General features: G+C 39.8%; 1 protein-coding gene across 2 annotated transcripts in view; it reads right to left on the reverse strand.

Moving 5' to 3' along the window:
• tnr (tenascin R (restrictin, janusin)) overlaps nt 1-23,078 on the reverse strand; it is a 175,207-nt gene extending 152,129 nt beyond the window's left edge. For both annotated transcript variants that reach the window (XM_029725706.1, XM_029725705.1), the window contains exon 1: nt 22,890-23,078. The gene's annotated coding sequence lies outside the window, so the exon portion shown is untranslated. The remainder of the gene's footprint in view (nt 1-22,889) is intronic.
• Nucleotides 23,079-24,019: the final 941 nt, after the last annotated feature.

The following is a 24,019-nucleotide window of genomic DNA, read 5'->3' on the forward strand; positions in this document are numbered from 1 at the left end:
AAATTGTCATTTTATTTTCTTATGTGTTTTGATTGTCCAGTGACACCAATTACTAATTAAATCCCATACAATATCCACAGGGTCTAAAAACGTTATTCAACACATCCATAATCTTGCCTTTCTGTCCTTATGTTATTAATTCATGCCAGAAATATTTAAATGCCAGCTAGCTACAGTACAGCGCAAGAAAGGCACTTAGAGGCATTGTAAGGGATTTAGGACGTGGAACTGGACTTTATTTAATTGACATGGTGGATTAAATGAGATGGACATCATTAAGAAATTATAACAACGGTTTATTGGATTTTTAAGAGACAGTGCTCTTCAATTAATTCGCAAATTTTAAATGATAATTTATTATATCATTATTTCTGATGGTTTTCTCAATTCTTCATTTTTATGCAAAACCTAGTGAATAAAGTTATCATTTGTTATCACACAACAAAATAACACTTTTCATGAGAGCCTTTTTTCATTGCTCGGTCACTTGCTGTGTGCTAGTAACTGCATCGCTTTTAAACTACGTACAACGTTTGATGTAAAATGTACTTCATTACTATAAATGTCTTGGCCTCAGGGTTCTGTTTTTGTAGCCCTTCATAAAAACAATCGAAGCAACGCATGACATTTGGGAGAAGATGTATAAGTCATCCTTTTTCCCATACAGGGGAGGCGAGCTACAGGCTACATGCTGACGAGCCTTATAATGTAGTCCACAGGAGTACAGGAGCACATTTCTATTCCCAAAAGGACGAGCATATTGTGTTGCACTGAATACCAATCCTCTCTGCCACCTGCTTTCTGCCAGGGGAGGTGTTGAGTGCCCAAGACACTCAGATTGTGTTAGTACTTAATCATATCTCGCATCCCATCCAGTGACAGATGCACTGAAGGTTTTACAACCATTGGGATGCAATGTATACCATATGCATTAACTTCTCACCATACCGCCAGCCATATGAAGTCAATATGGTTTCATTTTTCACTGTAGCTGTTCATGGCACTAGTCAAATTCTTGAATGTGACTTTGCATTTTACTATTGTAAATGTGGCATGGAAAATGTTACGAAACAGAGAAGCTTAATTGAATAGTAATTTGCGACGGAATGCAGCCACTCATTCTCTACATCAGCATCCTCAATGGTGAGTCCTATGGTGTCACTATAAACAGGGACATCTGGGCCAATCACTTATCTTCTCAGAGTCAGACCAGGGGGATACTAATGTAACCTTAATGCTGACCTTTTACAGTGCCTACAAGTTAAACCACTATTATTCTGAATTCGAAATGTCTCTGATGTGTTCTTGTCTATTGACTGTATTATTGACCTAAAACACATAACTTAATTAGCCTCTGGGGAATTGACTGATGACTATGGGAACTGTCAAATCAGTCCATGCTTTGGAAACCCCTTTGAGCTAGAGGAGAAGTAGGACACTGGTATTAGCATGGGGATGCTACCGTATCACCCCCATCCCCCACACTGGCACATACAGTACAGACGGTGCATTCGAAAAATATTCAGACCCCTTGACTTTTTCCACATTATGTTATGTTACAGCCTTATTCTAAAATGTATTACTAGTTTTTTTCCCCCTCATCAATCTACACACAATACTGCCAAACGATAAAGCAAAAACATGTTTTTAGCCATTTTTGCAAAGGTAATAAAAACTAAAATATCACATGGTGAGAGTTCCAGGTGAGAGTTCAATCTTGGTTTAATAAGACCAGAGAATCTTATTTCTCATGGTCTGAGAGTCCTTTAGGTGCCTTTTTGCAAACTCCAAGTGGGCTGTCATGTGCCTTTTACTGAAAAGTGGCTTCCGTCTGGCCACTACCATAAAGGCCTGATTGGTGGAGTGCTGCAGAGATAGTTGTCCTTCTGGAAGGTTCTCCCATCTCCACAGAGGAACTCTGGCGCTCTGTCAGAGTGTACATCGGATTCTTGGTCACCTCCATGACCAAGGCCCTTCTCCCCCGATTGCTCAGTTTGGCTGGGCAGCCAGCTCTAGGAAGAGTCGTGGTGGTTCCAAACTTGTTCCATTAAGAAAGGAGGCCACTGTGTTCTTGGGGACCTTCAATGTTGCATACATTTTTTGGTACCCTTCCCCAGATCTGTGCCTCAACACAATTCTGTCTCGGAGCTCTACGGACAATTCCTTCGACCTCTTGGCTTGGTTTTTGCTCTGACATGCACAGGTACGTGCCTTTCCAAATCATGTCCAATTAATTGAATTTAACCACAGGTGGACTCCAATCAAGTTATAGAAACATCTAAAGGATGGTCAATGGAAACAGGATGCACCAGTGCTGAATTTCAAGTCTCATAGCAAAGGGTCTGAATATATATATTTTGAATGCTTAGGAGGATAGGAAAATTGTCCAATTCACTCACTTATCAAGAGAACATCCCTGGTCATCCCTACTGCCTCTGATCTGGCGTACTTGCAAAACACACATGCTTTGTTTGTAAATTATGTCTGAATGTTGGAGCGTGCCCCTGGCTATCCGTAAAATAAAAATACATTTTAAAAAATGGTGCTGTTTGGTTTGCTTAATACATCTTTTTTTACTTTGATACTTATGTATATTTTAGCAATTACATTTACTTTCGATACTGAAGTATACATTTAAAACCAAATACTTTTAGGACTTTTACTCAATTAGTGTTTTACTGGGTGACTCACTTTTACTGGAGTCATTTTCCATTAAGTTATCTTTACTTTTACTCAAGTATGACAATTGGGTACTTTTTCCACCACTGAGCATGGGCCAACTTTAGACTGGAGCAGTCAGTGGCCTGAAAATAAAGAAGGTAACTAGTAACTAGTGCAGTGTAAGTATACAAAAACCACCCTATTTAGTTGGCCAAAAATGACAAGAGCTGCATGAGATACAAAAGTGATAGAGTATTAACAACACAAAGCGATAAATGGGACCATCTGGCCATCGGGTAAGGTGGACAAAAACATGGATTGGCTTGTTTTCAGCCCAGGGATGTTAAGGCGTGCCTCAGCAACTGACTCTTGGCACTTGTAGGTCTGGCAGGTCAGCGAGAGGAGCAGTGGCATCAAACATGCTGTGACTAACAGCCGCGTCACACAAAATAAGTGAATTAGTATTTGGAAGTGGACCCGAATTTCTGTTAAACTTGTGAAGTTAAACCTTTTGGATGAGTGAGAGCTGCTACAAACGCAGTCTATCAAGAGTTTGCAAATGCAAATTCAAATGTAATTAAGTCGTGGTAGTGATGAAGTGAAGAAATAATGTGCCATTATCATACTGTTACATCTCAGTGAGGGCTAGCTTCGTTACCTTGCTGAGCTGTCTGAAGTTTATTTCATCAAGCTAGACTTGTGAAGTGAGAGTTTTTACTTGATCACTGTCAGACAATAATGTTATGTTTTTGGAACGTAACAACACAAACAAAATACTAATAAAACGGACAGTTTCAAATAAATATTACACCTATTTTCTTTAAGGTATTGTGTTTTTAATGTTTTACATGAAGTTGCTTAGTTACCTGTGTAATAACAGTGTGATTACTGTAGTAACAATGTTTTACTTACATTCTGGGTAAAGCGTTACCATTTTATTTAGCTACTACTCCAGCATTACAAAGACCCAACCTGGCAAGTTCTATTGTTACAATTCCTCAGGCTAAATTGTACCATGTGTATGCTGCATTACTATCATTTGGCACTGTTAATTTGTCACATTGAATTATTTCACTACTAAGATTTCAAATGCAATCTTATGAGGACAGAGTGATGGAGTTATATGGCCAGTAGACATTTTTTAATTCATCAAATCTGTACATATACAATATAAAGGTGTGACATCTCTTTAATGTGATATAGTTACAAGACAAACTGAACAGTCAGATGAATGCGATGAACACTCCCTCTACATCACAGCTATACTACACAGCCGTTCTGCTGTGAGGGGATGAAATAGATAGAAACACAGAAGCTTTTTCCCTCCCATCCCATTCAATCCTTATACTATTGTCTCCACACTCCAATAGCTTTCTATATTCTATTATTGCTCTGAAACACAGGTATATCGAAAATTACAGACAGTTGGGGAAAATCTAAATCGCTGACCTTTAAATAGCTTTAGAATGCAGCGGAGTGTCTCATCCCAGATGTCATCCTCTTCCGAGCCCTATGGGCCCTGGTCAAAAGTAATGCACTACTGTACTGTATGGAATAGTGTGTCATTTGGGACGCAACCCCAGACTCTTCCTCATACAGGTCTTACAAGAGAGGAATGAGGACAAAGGTAAGTCTTCCAGAGTTAACAATAGGAGTGTATGGGATCTTACATGTACCTCTGAATATGTGATCTTACCCAATTTCAAGCAAGACTGCCTCAATAAGATTCATACATTCCTTTTTAAATATTCCCAGGAAACATTTATCTAATTTGCTTCATGGCTCCTTGCTTCCACAACCTCTCTGGAACATTCACAGAGCAATGGACACGCAGTTGGACATGGTTAGTATTGCTGGCTAGAGCGACTATGGTAGGCAAACAGGGAGTATCACATGAAGAACCATACAATATGCAATGTTAAACAAATAGTGTAGAGCAGCTATCGTTGTGTTGTATTATTTGAACTGCTCATGCTGATAATTGTAAATTAAAGGGCCAATTAACCACCTTGTCTTATTGTCTAAGATAAAATGTTCTCCCCATACAATTTTTTTTTATGTCTTAGTATGCCTTTGTTTTTGCTTTCCCTATGACAATTCCAATTTGAATTATCAAACTTCTAAGGGATTCGCATTTTAAGCCATCCCAAGCTAGTGAGAAGTAATGGCAGCCATCCTACTCTGAAATGTTACTGTCTTATCGCCACAGACAGGCTCCTCTCATTCAGCAAGCTGATTTCACTGTTTGGTTAGTAACATTCACTTATTCCATAAGCCTATTCCACAAATAATAAGTAGGCCAATATAAACAAACACCCATGAATTAAAATATTATAATTTGAGTACGTCTAAATTTGAGGGAACTGCTTGGTCAATTATTCAACAACAGTACTGCTTCATTAATTCATGTTTTTTGAGCAGTGCTACCTCAATGCATGAAGAGACACTAATTGAGAACAGCACAGAGCTTTCCGTTGGGAAGGATTTGAGAAGTTTTGGAATTAAATTGCCTAGTGTGTGTCATGATGTCTAAGTATATAATGTAAAGGTCAATGCTTTTTCATGTGCCCTAATTCCATCTTGCTTCTGTCTACAAAGTCAATACACATTGAGGTCAAGCAGATAAAGTGAAATCAGTGGAAATGCCATTTTATTTCACTAGCTCCCAAGAACTCTGGTTCTTTAGTATACTTTTTAGCCAATACTTCTTCTGTAAGTAGCACTCACGAGCCAAAAGTGATCACTGAAAATTGCACACTACGTCACATATGCAGATATGTGCATCACATCATTGCTCTCTCACTCTGCTGTATAGTATGTGCATCTTGCTAGCTGTCACTCAAATGGCAAGGTGTTGGGCCTCATTGGCTGGAACTCGAATTGCTATGGTGCTGCACAGCTTACTGTCACGGTTGTCGTAGGAAGGAGCGGACCAAAGTGCAGCGTGTGTGTCGTTCCACATTTTATTTTCACTGTGAAACTATGCAATACATACACATAAACTAAAGAACAAAAACACCAAACCGCGACACAGAGGTGAAACATACACTAAATTAAAATCAATCTCCCACAAATCCAGGTGGGAAAAACACCTACTTAAGTACGATCTCCAATTAGAGACAACGATGACCAGCTGCCTCTAATTGGACATCATCCCAAACAAAAACCAACATAGAAATACAAAAACTAGAACATAACAACATAGAAAATCTAAACTACAAAAACCCCCCTGTCACGCCCTGACCTACTCTACCATAGAAAATAACAGCTTTCTATGGTCAGGACGTGACACTTACAGTAAACAGACTTTCAAAGTAGGGATTTCATGTCTAATTGAGATAACACACTAATTCTGCTCATAGATTATGTATGTATAAACTACACATTGACACATCCAGCCCCAAACAGGAGGTTTAAAAAATACTTAATGGTCACCAAAGTACTGGAGAATGTCTTTAATCAATATATTCAATATCTATGTATTTTACCAGTGGACTGCTATATCCTCTCTACACCGAAGCTGGCCTTACTGTATCTGTGAAAGATGTTCTCTCTCACTGAGGCTGGTCTGATTTTTGTTCAAATAGCCTAATTGGAACAAAGCTCCATGCCAGTCCCAATGTCCTCCTCTCCTCTATTAAAGCCCTTTGGCTGCAGCATTGACTGAGTGCTGGGCTGAGGGGAAGAATAGCTCATTGTGTGATCTCTCTGGGTGGACTGGCTTATGAAATGAGAAATATGAACACAGACTGACTAGAGGTGTGACTGGTTCTAAATGGTGATGATCAGAGTGGGAGGTGTAATTTATTAAAGCCATCCAGGCTTTGAATCTGCTTTATAAAGAACCACAACTGCACGATTTTGGTTATGGAGCAAGGGGGGGGGGGTGTCTTTGCTAACATTCGCAGTAACAAACTAATGTGAGGTTTATTGGTTAGATTTCATAGATAATAACAACCACTACAGTATGATATTCTTTTTAAGTTGGGGAAGCAACAGCAAACACAAAACACCTACATATTGTTCAGTGGACAATTCTTTTTGGCAAACTAGTCTAAGGTCAGTTATCTAAAATGCTTCAGTGATTACCATTGCAGGTTTTATTCAAGTACCTGCTGCTTTCAGCAAGAGGTATTGAATATCATGGAACATGAAATGTGTTCAAGCAATAAAGCCGACTATTTTTGCTCCTGTGGTCACCAAGAGAACAAAAATACCTGAGGTAACATTTCTCAAGTTTTTAAGCAATTGTTGGCATCCCTCCACAAATAACATCTATTAAAATATTATACCAACCAACATTTGTTTAATCTCAATGTGAAAGCTTCAGCCACAGAAGCTCTCCTCTATGATGAGTGCACGTCAAATGGTTGTTTAAACACCTGTACATGTACATGTTTTAACAATAATTTTTTTTACGTGTGTGTACCTGTACTCAATACTATTTTTGTGTACTTCAACTATGTTAGGAATCCAAAATGCCCACCATATACACTCAAACACTCAAACATATGTATCTAGATACAATTGAAGTTGAAAGTTTACATACACCTTAGCCAAATACATTTAAACTCAGTTTCACAATTCCAGACATTTAATGCTAGTAAAAATTCCCTGTCTTAGGTCAGTTAGGATCACCACTTTATTTTAAGCATGTGAAATGTCAGAATAAGAGTAGATAGAATGATTTTTTTCAGCTTTTATTTCTTTCGTCACATTCCCACTGGGTCAGAAGTTTACATACAATCAATTTGTATTTGGTAGCATTGCCTTGAAAATAATTTAACTTGGGTCAGACGTTTCGGGTAGCCTTCCACAAGCTTCCCACAATAAATTGGGTGAATTTTGGCCCATTCCTCCTGACAGAGCTGGTGTAATTGAGTTAGGTTTGTAGGCCTCCTTGCTTGCGCACACTTTTTCAGTTCTGCCCACAAATTTTTGATAGGATTGAGGTCAGGGCTTTGTGATGGCCATTCCAATACCTTGATTTTGTTGACCTTAAGCCATTTTTCCACAACTTTGGAAGTATGCTTGGGGTATTTGTTCAGACCCATTTGTGACCAAGCTTTATCTTCCTGACTGATGTCATGAGATGTTGCTTCAATATATCCACATCATTTTCCATCCTCATGATTCCATCTATTTTGTGAAGTGCACCAGTCCCTCCTGCAGCAAAGCACCCCCACAACATGATGCTGCCACCCCCGTGCTTCACTATTGGGATGGTGTTCTTTGGCTTGCAAGCCTCCCCTTTTTTCCTCCAAACATAGCGATGGTGATTATGGCCAAACCTTTCTATTTTTGTTTCATCACACTAGAGGACATTTCTCCAAAAAGCATGATCTTTGTCCCCATGTGCAGTTGCAAACCGTAGTCTGGCTTTTTTTTTGCGGTTTTGGAGCAGTGGCTTCTTCCTTGCTGAGCGGCCTTTCAGGTTATGTCAAGGTAGGACTCGTTTTACTGTGGATATAGATCCTTTTGTACCTGTTTCTGCCAGCATCTTCACAAGGTCCTTTGCTGTGGTTCTGGTATTGATTTGCACTTTTTGCAAAAAAGTATGTTCATCTCTAGGAGACAGAACGTGTCTCCTTCCTGGGCGGTATGACGGCTGAGTGATCCCATGGTGTTTATACTTGCGTACTATTGTTAGTACAGATGGACATGGTACCTTCAAGTGTTTGGAAATTGCTCCCAAGGATGAACCAGACTTATGGAGATCTACAATTCTTCTGAGTTCTTGGCTGATTTCTTTTGATTTTCCCATGATGTCAAGCAAAGAGGCACTGAGTTTGAAGGTAGGCCTTGAAATACATCCACAGGTACACCACCAATTGACTCAAATGATGTCAATTAGCCTATCAGAAGCTTCTAAAATCATGACATCATTATCTGGCATTTTCCAAGCTGTTTAAAGGCACAGTCAACTTAGTGTATGTTAACTTCTGATCCACTGAAATTGTGATACAGTGAATTATAAGTGAAATATTCTGTCTGTAAACAATTGTTGGAAAAATGTATTGTGTCATGCACAAAGTACCGTAATTTCCGGACTATTGCGCGCACATGAATATAAGCCGCACCCACTGAATTTAAAAATATATATTATTTTGAACATAAATAAGCCGCACATGTCTATAAGCCTCAGGTGCCTACCGGTACATTGAAACAAATGAACTGTACACAGGCTTTAACGAAGCACGGCTTGTAACAAAAATAAATAGGCTTTAACGAAACACGGCTTGTAACAAAAAATTAAAAATTAGCAGTAAACAGTAGCCTACCAAGAAAGTCATTGGTCACTATCTTCCTCCTCCTGTGCACTGAAACCACTGAAGTCATCTCCTTCGGTGTCTGAGTTGAATAGCCTCAGAATTGCTTCATCCGATATTGGATCGTTTTCATTGTAGCTCTCGTCACTGTTTGACCTTAACCCGTTCGGCAATTTCATTGGTCTAATGAAAGCTTCATGCCGCCAAAAAACTGAGCACGTCACAGAATGTGGTTTTTTTTTTTTTTTTAAATGTGAAAGCGGGAAAAATCCATTTATTAGCCGCGTCATTGTTTAAGCCGCGAGGTTCAAAGCGTGGGAAAAAAGTTGCGGCTTATAGTCCGGAATTTACGGTAGATGTTCTAACTGACCTACCAAAACTATAGTTTGTTAACAAGAAATTTGTGGAGTGGTTGAAAAACGAATTTTAATGACTCCAACCTAAGTGTATGTAAACTTCCGACATCAACTGTATATTAAAAGGCCACAACTGATTGGCATGACAACACCAAGCATTCCTTGTGACAAGCTTCTTTGAGCGTCAATGAGGCAACTGGGAGGCTCCAACAAAAAAGAAAGAGAATCCAACCCTAGACTCTGACACCCTCTCCCTAGCTCTACAACTTCCCCACGGGGGTATAACTTTCACCTCCAGGATTGGGCTCTTAACATGATAACACTTAGATTTTTTTCCACTAACCTCAGCAGAACAATCACCACACCACAAAACACGGATACTGGTGAAGCTATGATGCTGAGAAGTAACCTAGTCTTCCTTTCCTTTTAACTACAGAGCAGGATAGAGAAGACTTGGCAGCAGATATAGCTATGTGGGAGCTGTCCTCCATCTGCCTGCACAGATGGGGAGAACTAACAGCTGAAAGACCACCAACACAAGCAAACCTCTTTTATCCTCTTAACTGCTAAAAGACCACCAACACAAGAAAACCTCATCTATGTCTGCAAAATTCATCAAATTCACATCCAAATTGCAGTATTGACATGTGCTGTAGTCATATCGCAAGAAATCCATATCACATGCAATATTTTGAAACGTATCTCAGCCACGTGTAACATCCGTTTTGATAATTTTTCACCTTTTATGGCTGCTTCCCGCACACACCAAGCCCCGCCCCCTGTCACTCAAGCAGCACAGTTCCGCCTCCTCATTGTTAAATTCACTATAAGCTTGCATGCTGTTCTGTTAGGTGAAATACAGTCAATAAATTGTTTCAAACAAGAACAATGCTGCTTTCCTCTTTGCTTAAATAATAATTATATTTCTATGATTCCAATAGTTCCCCCAATTGTTTTCATCTATATAGCGCGAAAAATTGCAATTGCAATATTTTTAGGGAAAAATCTCAGTAAAATGTTTTGCCCATATCGTGAAGCCCTAACCCCATCTACTTATTCTCATGTTGAAAAATAGAACTGAGTAGTTCAAATATAGATTCAGATACATTTTTTGCGACATAGTAAGATTCTCTTGATAAAGCGCTCAACAGAGTTGTATTCTTTGTTCAAAACAGTTGTATTCCTCTTTGACACACAGACATTATGATAATCCAAACTCGGTTTCAAGCAAAAATGCCCGTTTCGACCCGTCTGTCAATTAGCAAGAGGAAGGAAAGGTTTTCAACAGCGCACGGAATATCAATGTGTCTGACCACTGTCTAACTGGAATTGACTGTTGCTCATTTCACAAATTACAATTATCTGATTGGCCTACAGCTGCAGGGGGGCTGGGAAGCCAGCGAGCCAGGCAGGCATGAGGGCAGGGTAATGCGAGTGAGGGAGCCAAGAGAAAAGTGTAATTGGGAAATCAATGATGTTTGTTTAATTACTGGGTGAATTTAAATCAGTGCCACAGCTGTCATTAATACCACTGCCCAGGAGCCATCAGGAAGTCATTTTAAGCCATTCTGATAATGCTGAAACCCAAAATAATTAATACAACACCTTTTAATTGGTCCAGTCGCCTACTGTAGATACAGGAGAAACGGTAGAAACAACACAGAAGACACAGTAGAAAGATAGCTGTGGACATAATAAAAACATGAACACTGGACAGGGGAGAATGAAAACTCTATTCCCCATTGGCTTTCATTGTCAGTTCTGATGCAGGCACAGTAAACAACACGGACATTTGTTCACTCGGTCCTTTGGCAATAAGGCTTTGACACTGACAATGAAAGCCCAATGACAGGAATCACTAATGTAAGCATTCCGCGCTCAGAGGCTGTTTGAAAGGGTGGATAACAGCCACAAAATAAGTTTGAAACAGAATACTGCAGACAACAAAGACTGTACTCTGGTGTATTTAGCGAATTATTTATTATTCTACATCTGATTTGTTAAGATACTTCTGTGATTAAGATGTTTACACCTGCTGTATCCTGTGCACGTGGTGAATAAACTTTGAAACTTGAGACCTTTAGCTTTTATGGGACTAATAATTGAGACAACTCAAATTATGCAAGCATATTTATGTGTCCTGCATGCTTTTGTACTGTGGCTAGTGTGATAAATGGAACAGCAGTTACAATAGTTATGTGTGTGTGTGTGTGTGTGTGTGTGTGTGTGTGTGTGTGTGTGTGTGTGTGTACATGCACTCAGAATGGGAATGAGGCCTCCATTTGTGAGCAATAAGATCATTAATAGGTTAATGATACCATTCTCTCTAATTGCAGACATATGGAATCTTCACTGGAACAAACAATTGCTTTAGTCCTTAATCACATGTCAATTAACTTGAGAGTGGCAGTGGCAGTGCAATCCTGATTTGTTTCCACATTATTTAGGATTAAAGCTCATATAGATTTAAATGGGGTCCACCCTCTGTTCCCTCAGCCCTATGTTCCCCCATGTTCCTTCAGCCCTATTTTCCCTCAGCCCTATGTTCCCTCAGCCCCATGTTCCCCCATGTTCCTTCAGCCCTATTTTCCCTCAGCCCTATGTTCCCTCAACCCCATGTTCACCCATGTTCCTTCAGCCCTATTTTCCCTCAGCCCTATGTTCCCTCAACCCCATGTTCACCCATGTTCCTTCAGCCCTATTTTCCCTCAGCCCTATGTTCCCTCTGCCCTATGTTCCCTCAACTCTATGATCCCTCTGCCCTATGATCCCTCTGCCCTATGTTCCCTCAACTCTATGATCCCTCTGCCCTATGTTCCCTCAACTCTATGATCCTTCAGCCCTATGTTCCATCAACTCTATGATCCCTCAGCCCTATGTTTCCTCAACCATCTGTTCCCTCAGCTCTATATTCTCTCAGAACCCACTTAACTATAAGGGTATATGGGACCTACTGAACATGTTGAATCACTGTGACCTTGACCTTTTCTTAAAGGCCTAGTGCAGTCAAAAATGTACTTTTCCAATGTTTTATATACACTGAGTATACCAAATATTAGGAACACCAAACATACCAACCATATGACATATGACATATTATGACATGGTTATGACAGTTTCATAATGTTTTATGACACTGGGTGTCAAGTAAAGTGTTACCAAACTTTAATATTACAGCAGCCCGAATGGCATTATGAGATAAAACAAAATGCATCTTAGCATCTACTCAAGTAATTTTTATAATGATTGGCTCAAATATGTAAAATTATATGGCTTAGGACCCACTGAATTATTGAATCATTGTTGACTGGAAACACAAATCTGAGTATGCTAACAGTCCCGAACATTAGAACAGAGCATGTAAAAAGTATTTTCATTACTCAGCCCCCTGGTGTTGGAATTCCCTCCAAGTCAACCTAAAGCCACAGGACCTGGTGTCCCTAGAGGAGTTCAAACAACAAATAGAAGAACAGGATGTTGAGGCATGTTGTTGTTTCTGGTTGTCACACTGTCACTAGTCGGTGTTGCCTTATGTAAGAAAGCATGTTGAAGTATTTTATCATATTTGATACTATTTGATGCTGTGTTGATACTATTTCATATTTGATACTGTAATGGCCCTGTGATTTGACATATTGCACTTCAATGTTTGTTTTTCCGAACCTGTGTCGTGTACAACAGTGCTGCTTTTTATATTAGTCTGAAACTAATGTGTTGATGCTGCTGTCTTGGTCCAGGTCTCGCAAGAGACTAACCTGGTTAAATAAAGGTAACACGTTTCAGGTAAGACCCATATGCAGACAACGTCGAAGTAACAACAGTTTATTAAATCGAACAGGGGCAGGCAAAAGACAGGTCAAGGGCAGGCAGAAGTCAGTAATCCAGAAAGGTGGGGCAAAGGTACAGGATGGCAGGCAGGCTCAGGGTCAGGGCAGGCAGAATGGTCAACACCGGGAAAACTAGGAAACAGGAAAAATCGAGAGACAGGAGTGGAGGGAAAAATGCAGGTAGGTTTGACAAAACAAAACGAACTGGCAACGGACAAACAGAGAACACAGGTATAAATACACAGGGGATAATGGGGAAGATGGGTGACACCTGGAGGGGGGTGGAGATAATCACAAAGACCGGTGAAACAGATCAGGGTGTGACAAAAGGTTAGCTTACAGAAACTATATAGATCACATTTGGCACAAATAAGAAAGGCCATTGGACTGACTCAAAATGCCTTTAAGGCCCAGTGTGATCAAAATTCAGTTTTTCCAATGTTTTGTATTATATTGTAGAAAAGCTGATAAAACAAAAACTGTAAAACTGTGAAGAAATGTGGACCAAATGTAATTTCCTGAGAGTTGCTGGTTGAAAATACAATATACACAGGACCTTCTGGATGGGTGGAGTTGTGGCTTGATGGTGACATCACCAGGCGGTATAAGATAATATATACCAATAACAAAGAGTTCCAGACCTTTCTGCTAATAACAGTTCGTTTTAAGATTAAATATTCCTCCCTCAACACTCTACATGATTCCATGTGTTTTATTTCATAGTTTTGATGTCATCACTATTATTCTACCATAGCAGAAATAAAGAAATACCTTGAATTAGTAGGTGTGTCCAAATTTTTGACTGGTACTGTAAGTATTCACACCCCTGAGTCAATACTTTGCAGAAGCACCTTTGGCAGCGATTACAGCTGTGAGTCTTTCTGGGTAAGTCTCTAAGAGCTTTCCACACCTGGATTGTGCAACATTTGCCTATTATTCTTAAAATAATGTGTCAATCTTTGTCAAATTGGCTGTCATTTCTAGACAACCATTTTCAGGTCTTGCCATAGATTTTGAAGTAGATTAAAGTCAAAACTCTGCCACTCAGCCATTGTCTTCTTAGTAAGCAAGCAGCCAGTGTAGATTTGGCCTTGTGTTTTAGGTTATTGTCCTGCTGAAAGGTAAATTAGTCTCCTGGTGTCTGGTGAAAATCCCTGAGTGGTTTTGTTCCTCTCCGGCAACTGAGTTAGGAAGGATGCCTGTATCTTTGTAGTGACTGGGTGTATTGATACACCATCCAAAGAGTAATTAATAAGTTCACTTGTAACTTCACTTGTATGTGTGGGGTACAGAGATGAGGAAGTCATTTCATGAGGTAGTCAACACTATTATTGCAACTTATTATTTGACTTGTTAAGCAAATGTTTACTCCTGAACGTATTTAGGCTTGCCATAACAAAGGGGTTGAATACTTATTGACTCAAAACATTTTCAGCTTTCATTTTCTATTAATTTGTAAAAACTTCGAAAAACATAATTCCACTTTGATATTATAGGGTGTTGTGTATAGGGCAGCGACACGACAAAAAATCTAAATTTAATCAATTTTACATTCAGGTTGTAGCAAAACAAAATGTGGAAAAAGTTAAGGGGTGAAAAAGGGGAAAAAGTTAAGGGGTGTGAATACTTAATGAAGGCGTTTTATCTACACACTATTAGGAAGCAGCATCTGAAACTGCAATACAGATATGAAGAGAAAGATACTAAACACCCCAAACATATTTACCCTTCGGCTAAGGTGTCTCTTGCATCTAAGAAAATACTTCATTGCATGCTGTGGGACTCCAAGCATGAACTTTAAGCTTGCCTCCTCCCCATAGTTGCTGCATTGACCAAAGGTCTACAGCAAACATCCTTTTTCTGTTGCTGCTCACACTTGGCATTTAATAGGGATAGACGTCCCGTCAACGGGACAGTTGTAAATCATGCAGCGCCGTGTGTCACAATCGCAGATTTTAGCAAATGTTGGTACATATAAGTGTCTTATATCGGCTGAAAGCTTAAATTCGTGTTAATTTAACTGCACTGTCCAATTTACAGTAGCTATTACTGCAAAAAAATGCAATGCTATTGTTTGAGCAGAGCTCCCAACAACAAAACACTTTTTTCACCGCGATAGGTTTGATAAATTCACCTCTGAAGGTGAAATGTGTACTTAGATTCTGAAATCTTGCTCTGATTTATCATCCAAAGGGTCCCAGAGATAACATGAAGTGTCGTTTTGTAAGATAAAATCCTTTTTCATATCCTAAAAAGGTCCATATAGCATGCACGATCGATTTTGTATTTCCACTCGTTCAATTTGCAAAGAAAGGAATCTGTAAAAATGATGCCCTAAATGTTGTTTCAACCAGTCAAATCACATTTGTATTTATTCCTCAGAGATCCTAGAATGTAACCAGACTTCACTACATTATTAGTGGTGTAGTAAATCCTATAGGACACAAAATTTGGTCAGAGAGCGACGCCTTCATGGCACGCCGATGACGCGGGCGGTCTTCACTTGATTGACTGTAACTTTGTCAAATAAGCACCAATCAGGGTCAAACAAAGCTAGCTAGATAGCCAATGAGCAGGGCTTTATGGGAGTATCAGAAAACCGGCTCTGTTGCAAAATGTAGCTGCTAACCTTGTGCGACAGCAAGCCTTTTCCTTTTGGACAAAAATTATATTAATATGGAAAGTTATGAAGTTATGAAAACTGGGTGTTTTTCAAATGTTCAACTTATAATATGGCTACTAATACTGGAAAAGCTAAATCAAAGTCCAAGTATACAGATTTGACGATATTCTTGCAGAAAAATGTAATGCAAATGTAAATGTCTCCTTCACGATTTGCCCAAATGTACCTGGGTGACTTCACACTAAATGTCATGTAGTTTGCTCATACTTCAAGTTATCCGTCTGAAACTTTGCACATACACTGCTGCCATCTTTGTATTTTCTCCTACCAGATCTATTGTGTTATATCCTCATACATTCAATTCACATTTCCACAAACATCAAAGTGTTTCCTTTCAAATGGTACCAAGAATATGCATATCCTTGCTTCAGGGCCTGAGCTACAGGCAGTTAGATTTGGGTTTGTCATTTTAGGATAAATTGAAAAAAAGGAGGCTATCCCTAACAAGTTTTTAAAGATGGGTTTGATTCAGAGAAGTGTAAGAATTGGAAACCCTTGGCAGAAGCTATACACAGAATAGAACAGCATAATGGATGCATGGATGCTGTGGAAAGAAATTGTACCGGACACACATAAGCTCTTGGGGCCTATGCGCTTGTCTGACATCGGTATATTTTTTCTTCATTTAATAAATCATTTTGACAGTAACCCTCCAAAAGGTAATTCATAACTCTTTTTAATTTCCAAATCTACTAGGAAGCTAAGTACCTGTTTCTTGGGCTTCAAGAATGTGACTGGTCGAAGTGCTTCAGGCCTTGAAAATGAAATCATTGAAAGTAGGGGGATATCGGTGAACAAATGCTGTGGTAAAGACTAAGACACCAGCAGTGCAATAAGTTTACCTTACTCAGGTGTTTAAAAGTGCATATCAGAACGAGAGCCTAATACTTCTTAGGTAGTTCTTTATGAGATTTATTTAGAAAATGATCTCTCTGCAAAAGTATGTTTATACTTGCCTACTATTGTTTGTACAGATGAACGTGGTACCTCCAGGCATTTGGAAATTGCTCCCAAGGATGAACCAGACTTGTGGAGGTCTACAATTTTTTTCTGAGGTCTTGGCTGATTTCTTTTGATTTTCCAATGACGTCAAGCAAAGAGGCACTGATTTTGAAGGTAGGTCATGAAATACATTCACAGGTACACCTCCAATTGACTCAAATTATGTCAATTAGCCTAACAGAAGCTTCTAAAGCCATGACATTATTTTCTGGAATTTTCCAAGCTGTTTAAAGGCACAGTCAACTTCGTGTATGTAAACTTCTGACCCACTGGAATTGTGATACAGTGAATTCTAAGTGAAATAATCTGTCTGTAAACAATTGTTGAAAAATGTAATGTGTCATGCACAAAGTGGATGTCCTAACTGACTTGCCAAAACTATAGTTTGTTAACAAGACATTTGTGGAGTGGTTGAAAAATGAGTTTTAATGACTCCAACCTAAGGGTATGTCAACTTCCGACTTGAACTGTAAGTATTCAGACCATTAGTACTTTGTTGAAGCACCTTTCGCAGCCATTACTGCCTCGAGTCTTCTTGGGTATGACACCACAAGATTGGCACACCTGTATTTGGGGAGTTTCTCCCATTCTTCTCTGCAGCACCTCTCAAGCTCTGTCCGGTTGGATGGGGAGTGCTGCTGCACAGCTATTTTCAGGTCTCTCCAGAGATGTTCGATCGGGTTCATGTCCGGGCTCTGGCTGGGCCACTCAAGGACATTTAGAGACTTGTTCCAAAGCCACTCCTGCATTGTCTTGGCTGTGTGCTTAGGGTCATTGTCCTGTTGGAAGGTGATCTGTTGCCACAGTCTGAGGTCCTGAGTGCTCTGGAGAAGGTTTTCATCAAGGATCTCTCTGTACTTTGCTCCTTTCATCTTCGATCCTGACTAGTCTCCCAGTCCCTGCCGCTGAAAAACATCCACACACCATGATGCTGCCATCCCCATGCTTCATTGTCGGGATGGTATGGCCAGGTGATGAGTGGTGCCTGGTTTTCTCCAGAGGTGACGCGTGGCATTCAGGCATAAGAGTTCAATCTTGGTTTCATCAGACCACAGAATCTTGTTTCTCATGGTCTGAGAGTACTTTAGGTTCCTTTTGGAAAACTCCTTTTACTGAGGAGTGGCTTCCGTCTGGCCACTCTACCATAAAGGCCTGATTGGTGGAGGGCTGCAGAGATGGTTGTCCTTCTGGAAGGTTCTCCCATCTGTACCGAGGTACTCTGGAGCTCTGTCAGGTTGACCATAGGGTTCTTGGTCACCTCCATGACCAAGGCCCTTCTATCCCGATTGCTCAGTTTGGCCATGTGGTCAGTTCTAGGAAGAGTCTTGGTGGTTCCAAACTTGTTCCATTTAAGAATGGAGATCACTGTGTCCTTGGAGACCTTCAATGCTGCAGAAATGTTTTGGTACCCTTCCCCAGATTTGTGCGCCCCGACACAATCCTGTCTCAGATCTCTAAGGACGATTCTTTTGACCTCATGGCTTGGTTTTTGCACTGTCAACTGTGAGACCTGCTATAAACAGGTGTGAGCCTTTCAAAATAATGTCCAATCAATTGAATTTACCACAGGTGGACTCCAATCAAGATGTAGAAACATCTCAAGGATTATCAATGGAAACAGGATGCACCTGAGCTCAATTTCAAGTCCCATGGCAAAAGGTCTGTGTACTTATGTAAATAAGGTATTTCTGTTTTTTATTTGTAATAAATGTGCAACATTTTAGAAAAACCTTTTTTCACTTTGTCATTATGGGGTATTACGTGTAGATTGATGAGGGAGCATTTTTATTTAATACATTTTAGAATAAAGCTATAAAGATTTAAATTAAATTTTTTAAAGTTAATTAAGAGTTCTGAATACTTTTCGAATGCACTGTATAGCTTTGTGAAATGTTAGGCTTAACATGAGAAAATCACAACCAAATATGTCTACCAATAAACGTTGATCTATTAGCTAAAGCAAAGCTATAGGCTACATGCCCTGGCACCACAGAAAGTCCATCATCGATTCGATTGGCAGATGCATGGTCATGTCGCAATTTGGACAGCGATCGGAAGTCTATACTTTGTGAGTGGCTGGCTGGCTAACGCATTCAATTAATTTTGATTTTAGGGAAGGTGGGGGGGGGGGGCGAACTCTGACCAGAGAAACTGCGTAACGCCAATGCTCTCATCCCACTAATAAGAAGTCATTAGCATGGCCCTCTTCGTTCCCTAACGTTGGGAGGAGAAACTGTGGATAAAAATAACCCCAGAGACCCGTAAGGCAAATGCTTGTTAAAGAGATACTGCACTGTATCTTCCTTACAAAATGATTTATTTGAAGCACCCTATAGTATGCTGCTACACCTGGATCAGAGAAGCAGAAATTATACCAAACTGATGATGAACAAATGCCATGACTGTTATGAAGATCAAATAAAACAAAACACCTTAACAAATATAAAGAGAATAAGTCCACATACTATACTTTTAGTAATCTGGTCTTAGAAGTGTCCTAACGAAATAGCAAAAATAATTAAAGAGGGCCTATGTTTCAAATGATTATTAGCTGAAAGATGGATGGTCTTCATTCATCCTCATCCTTCCTAACTTTTTATTGCGGTTCAGTTTAAGTGTTCTCTGGGTTTTTTGTCGACACAAGCAGTAATATACTGTTGTGAATTCGAGGAGAATTAAAGCTAATCCAAAGCTGCTGTCCAGCTATTGGAAATCATATTTGATTTATGCTTTTTTTTCTCCCCATTTCCTTGAGGTTTATGGCACAATCAATCACCCAGTTAGCTCAGGCATGATCAAACAGAGCTGATAAGACAAACGTTCTTTGTCACTGAGCAGTATATAACTGGGATTTTTTTGCCCTCCATCGATTGCTGATTTTCTCTGCCCAGCACTGCAATTCAAAGCAAACTGTAGGTAGTCGGAATCTATCTTGCCGGATAAGACTCCTGACCACCAAACTGCTGACTTGTTGCTCGCCCACTGTCACTTAACATTTATCTGAGTCTGGTATCATTTCGGTGCTCAATGAGCATGCAGACTTTCGAATAGAGGACACACAGAGAACGCTACTTCTGTATGCAGCCTGCCTTGGGCAGCCAAACAGAAACAGTGTAATAAGATCTGCATAATTAATATATTCATCATAAACATTAATGAAGACAGGCATGGTCTAAGTTCAACACTAGTGCTTTGTTGTGCCAGAGGATTGTCTCCAGAGCTTTTCTACACAGGCCAGAATAGAAGCCTGGCACCACTGCTAGCCAATGCACTTTAACTCCCCCACTGGTGATGAGAAAAAAGCCATGCTACCACGGGTGCATGATAATAAGTAATATTGTACATTTCAAATGGGCTCTTACTCTATCTCTCGCCAGGGAAACAGAGGGTTGCGTAGGTAGGAAGATTTGCATGAGCATGAGTTTATGTGTTTCATTTTTTTCTGTTTTCTATACTCTGATTTTGGGAAATGGAAACGCTTGTGTGGTTTTTTCTGTGTGTGGTGCAGACAAATCAGTGCAGGGTCTACAGAGCATTCATCAAACAGATTGAGAATATGACAGAACGGACCATGGTGACCCCAAAGGGATGTGTGGAAGACTGGTAGAATAATCCAGAGCAACCACATAGCACCATCTCTATACTGTATCATCATTGTGCATTGCATGCATCCACTGTCATTAGCTAATGACCTCTGAATGTAAGTGTAATAATATTGTCCTAAAATAAGCTTGAAATGGGATAGCATGATGGAGGAAACCAGAGACTGTTCAGAAGTCCTCAGTTGCAATTATTTTGCAAGAAGCGGTTCATCACACTGTCAGTTTCTTTATTACAGTGGCCCGAGAGAAACACAACGGTACAGATTTAGGTGGATCTGGCTATTGGTATTATGTACACCTGAACAGTGATTTGGCAGCTCTGTTTGTCTGAATACATTATTTGATTGATGATGCAAATGAATGAAATTCCTCCATTTGAATGCAGAATAATGAGGAGTAATGGGGAAACTTCTCTAACAAAATCACCGCTGGGCGCAACAGGGAACTAAATCCCCAGGATTTAAATATTATGTAAATGATTAATGACCACATAGACTAACATCATCTTGTTGTTTGGCTACCCATTGGCACACTGGTAAATATTAATTATTCACATAGAGAACAAAAAGAAACCGTCCTGAGCTCTAGAGTAATGAAACAAGCTGAGGCAAAAAAAGAGAAAGAGCACCACTTAATGATGTCAATATTTTTAACCTAACCTAATGGATGAGTCTATTTCTAAGCGTCATTAATGAACAAAAGTCCACAGGGAATAGGTTACGATATTTTTCTATCAATTCTCTTAACATATAGCACAGACATATTATGCCTTGTGATTTTCAGCCATTTTACACACATTCATTGATCACTGTATGGTTAGCAAGCTAGCTTCTAACCGAAGTCACACTTTATGGATGGATGGATCTACTTAGTAGATGAAATAGAGAGAATGTTATCTACATTTTCAGACTTAGGGAACCTTTGAAAGCATAGCTCATGCTAATGACACAGGGTCACAGGGGAGAAAGGAATTGAGAGGCTGGGAGGTATGATGAATCCTAAGACTGATTCCTTTCTACCTCCAGACTCCCAGTCAGCCTATATCCACATCGCACACAGCATGAAGGTGGTGCCTAAAATTAACCAAACGATATCTCAGAACAGAAGAATACTACTCTATACCTCCAGACTCTTTCAGCATACATCCACATCAGACACAACACAAAGGTGATGCCTAAAATTAACCAAATGATATCTCACAGTCACAACACAGAAAGGACCAACAGAGTTATTTTGCAATGGTGTGAGATTTCTGTACACACTGTAAATGCCCTAGGACACCCCCTCACCAGATTTGAATATCGAACAGCAAACCTCCGACTCTGGTCCATGGACACTATGCTCAGCTGACTTTGACCAATTAGACACATGAGATATATGACAATAACCTTCATTGGGTGATGCTGTCTAGAGGAACAGCAGATATATAGCTAAATGTTTCCCAAAAAATAATACCATGAGATAAACATATTATTTCTGGAGATATAAACCACACCATATCATCCTTATCTGACACAGCATTAAACAAATGATTGGCTGTATACACAGTCATTTTCTTAGTCAACAGCAATAATACTTGGCTTAGATTTGATTTGGGGAAATACAACTAAAATACAGTGATAGCAGTGGTTTAGTTTCAGACAACAATGTGATCAAGACTCAGTGACCTGGTGGTTAAGGGGTCTGCAGTTAAAACAGAACTTAAAAGAACAGAGCTTTTTTATATGACACGCTACAACTTTTCACACGTACACAGCAGGTGAAACAGTAAGTTCCTTTGATATTTCTTGTTGTTGACGTTAATGACAACCCCAGATTTTCTTGCTAAGTGATCCATTCACAAGCCTCAAAAAATTAGGGACACTGATATTGTGCTCAGTGTTCCTCTAAAACAAGTCAGTTACGAGTTTGTTTCATATTGTATACTCGGCACACGGAATAAAGCTATACATCTATACAATGCATGCTACATTATGTGATCAATTGAACATGTCATTTATTGTTAAAAAAGGTTAAGTAATGATAAAGATGATTATTTTTTGGTTTTTATTCAATTTTTCCAGTAAAATACAGAGTAACTAGATACGGAACCATATATTAGGTGTAAATAAAAATGTAAAAGTTTACAGATTTTTTTGTGATATGGAATGTGCTTGCCATTAAAGTCTGCAGTACTTTTGCATTACTTTTGGAGTACTCATTTTCCTGTTAAATTGTATCAGTATCAATTGATGTAACATGAAATTGCTCTAGCGCTTGATGAAACTGTTTCTAACAACATTAGAGGGGTTTAGTTTCCTGATGTTGTCTGCTGTTTGGTCCCTGCTGAGGAGTCATTAGCTGGATATTGTTGTGGCCCCTCTGCTCAGCAGGATAATGTTTTGATTGATATATTTGTTACCTTGCCCCCGTCAACCAAACCCCCACCAGGAACAAAGCTATACCTGCCATCAATTTCATTTTTTTTTTAAACATGCAGTCTAACTTACCCAATTTCCCTCGGTTTATCTCTCTCTTCCCTCTGGTGCCGGTCCCTTTCTCTCGCTGTACACTGATCTCCAAGAGGCTTCTCTCTCACTCTCCTAGCATCTTTTGCCGACTGTATTGATCTTTCAGCCAAGTATGTATGTAGCCCTGTATTGTTACTACTGCTGATCAGATGAGAGCTCTCCTCTCTCCCTGCCTCTCACAGCTGCAGTGGGGAAGCAATGTGTGCTTCTCGCTCTTGCTCTCTCTCTCCCCCTCTCTGACTCGCTCTCTGCCTCTCGCTCTCTGACTCGCTCTCTGCCTCTCGCTCTCTCTCGCTCTCTCTCGCTCTCTCTCGCTCTCTCTCGCTCTCTCTCGCTCTCTCTCGCTCTCTCTCGCTCTCTCTCGCTCTCTCTCTTGTTGTGCTGTATTGATCTCTCTGTGCTGTTCCTCTACTAGTGCAGCCCCTAGTGGGTGTTCCAGACACTACTCGTAGCAATCTGACTGTGATTGTCCCAGCTCAGTACACATCGAGATGGGGAAGGGAGGCAGGAGGCAGGAGAGAGGAGGGTGCCTGGGCAAATGCATGATGCCTCTGAAGAACAAGGTGCAACCTGGGCGGTCAGCAGGCAGCAGGACCCCTACCTTCAAGAAAATATACTGTATGTAACAGAGATGTGAATTTATGTTTCAGCAGGTAATCATAACCAAATAACTATACACACATGAAGGTGAACAAGCACTCTTTGATGCTTCTACCTGACTGGTTTTACACAATTCTGATAGTATCTGAGTATGACGAGGTTTAAAGGAAAACTCCACTTACCATCTAGAATAATCCAGTAAAAGGTTAGGATTTATCTCACAGTAAAGTTAGTCTACTTAAAAAACAAACATGTATTGCCCTATCATCAGGTGTATTATAATGGAGAGAAGTAATCAACATTTAAAAAATAATAGATTTGGTAGATAGTTATTCATGATTCTGACCTCCCCACATTACAATTGGAAGAGGAAGTGTAAACTCATAGTCTATTAGCTAGAAATGTAATTCCAAAACAATTTTTGCTGAAAGAGGCTGTTTAGCTGGTTGAACAAATGTTAGCCATGTGTTGGCAAAAATGTACAGTATCAGTCAAAAGTTTGAACACAC

The sequence above is a fragment of the Salmo trutta genome, chromosome 31, assembly GCF_901001165.1.
Source record: "Salmo trutta chromosome 31, fSalTru1.1, whole genome shotgun sequence".
NCBI lineage: Eukaryota > Metazoa > Chordata > Actinopteri > Salmoniformes > Salmonidae > Salmo > Salmo trutta.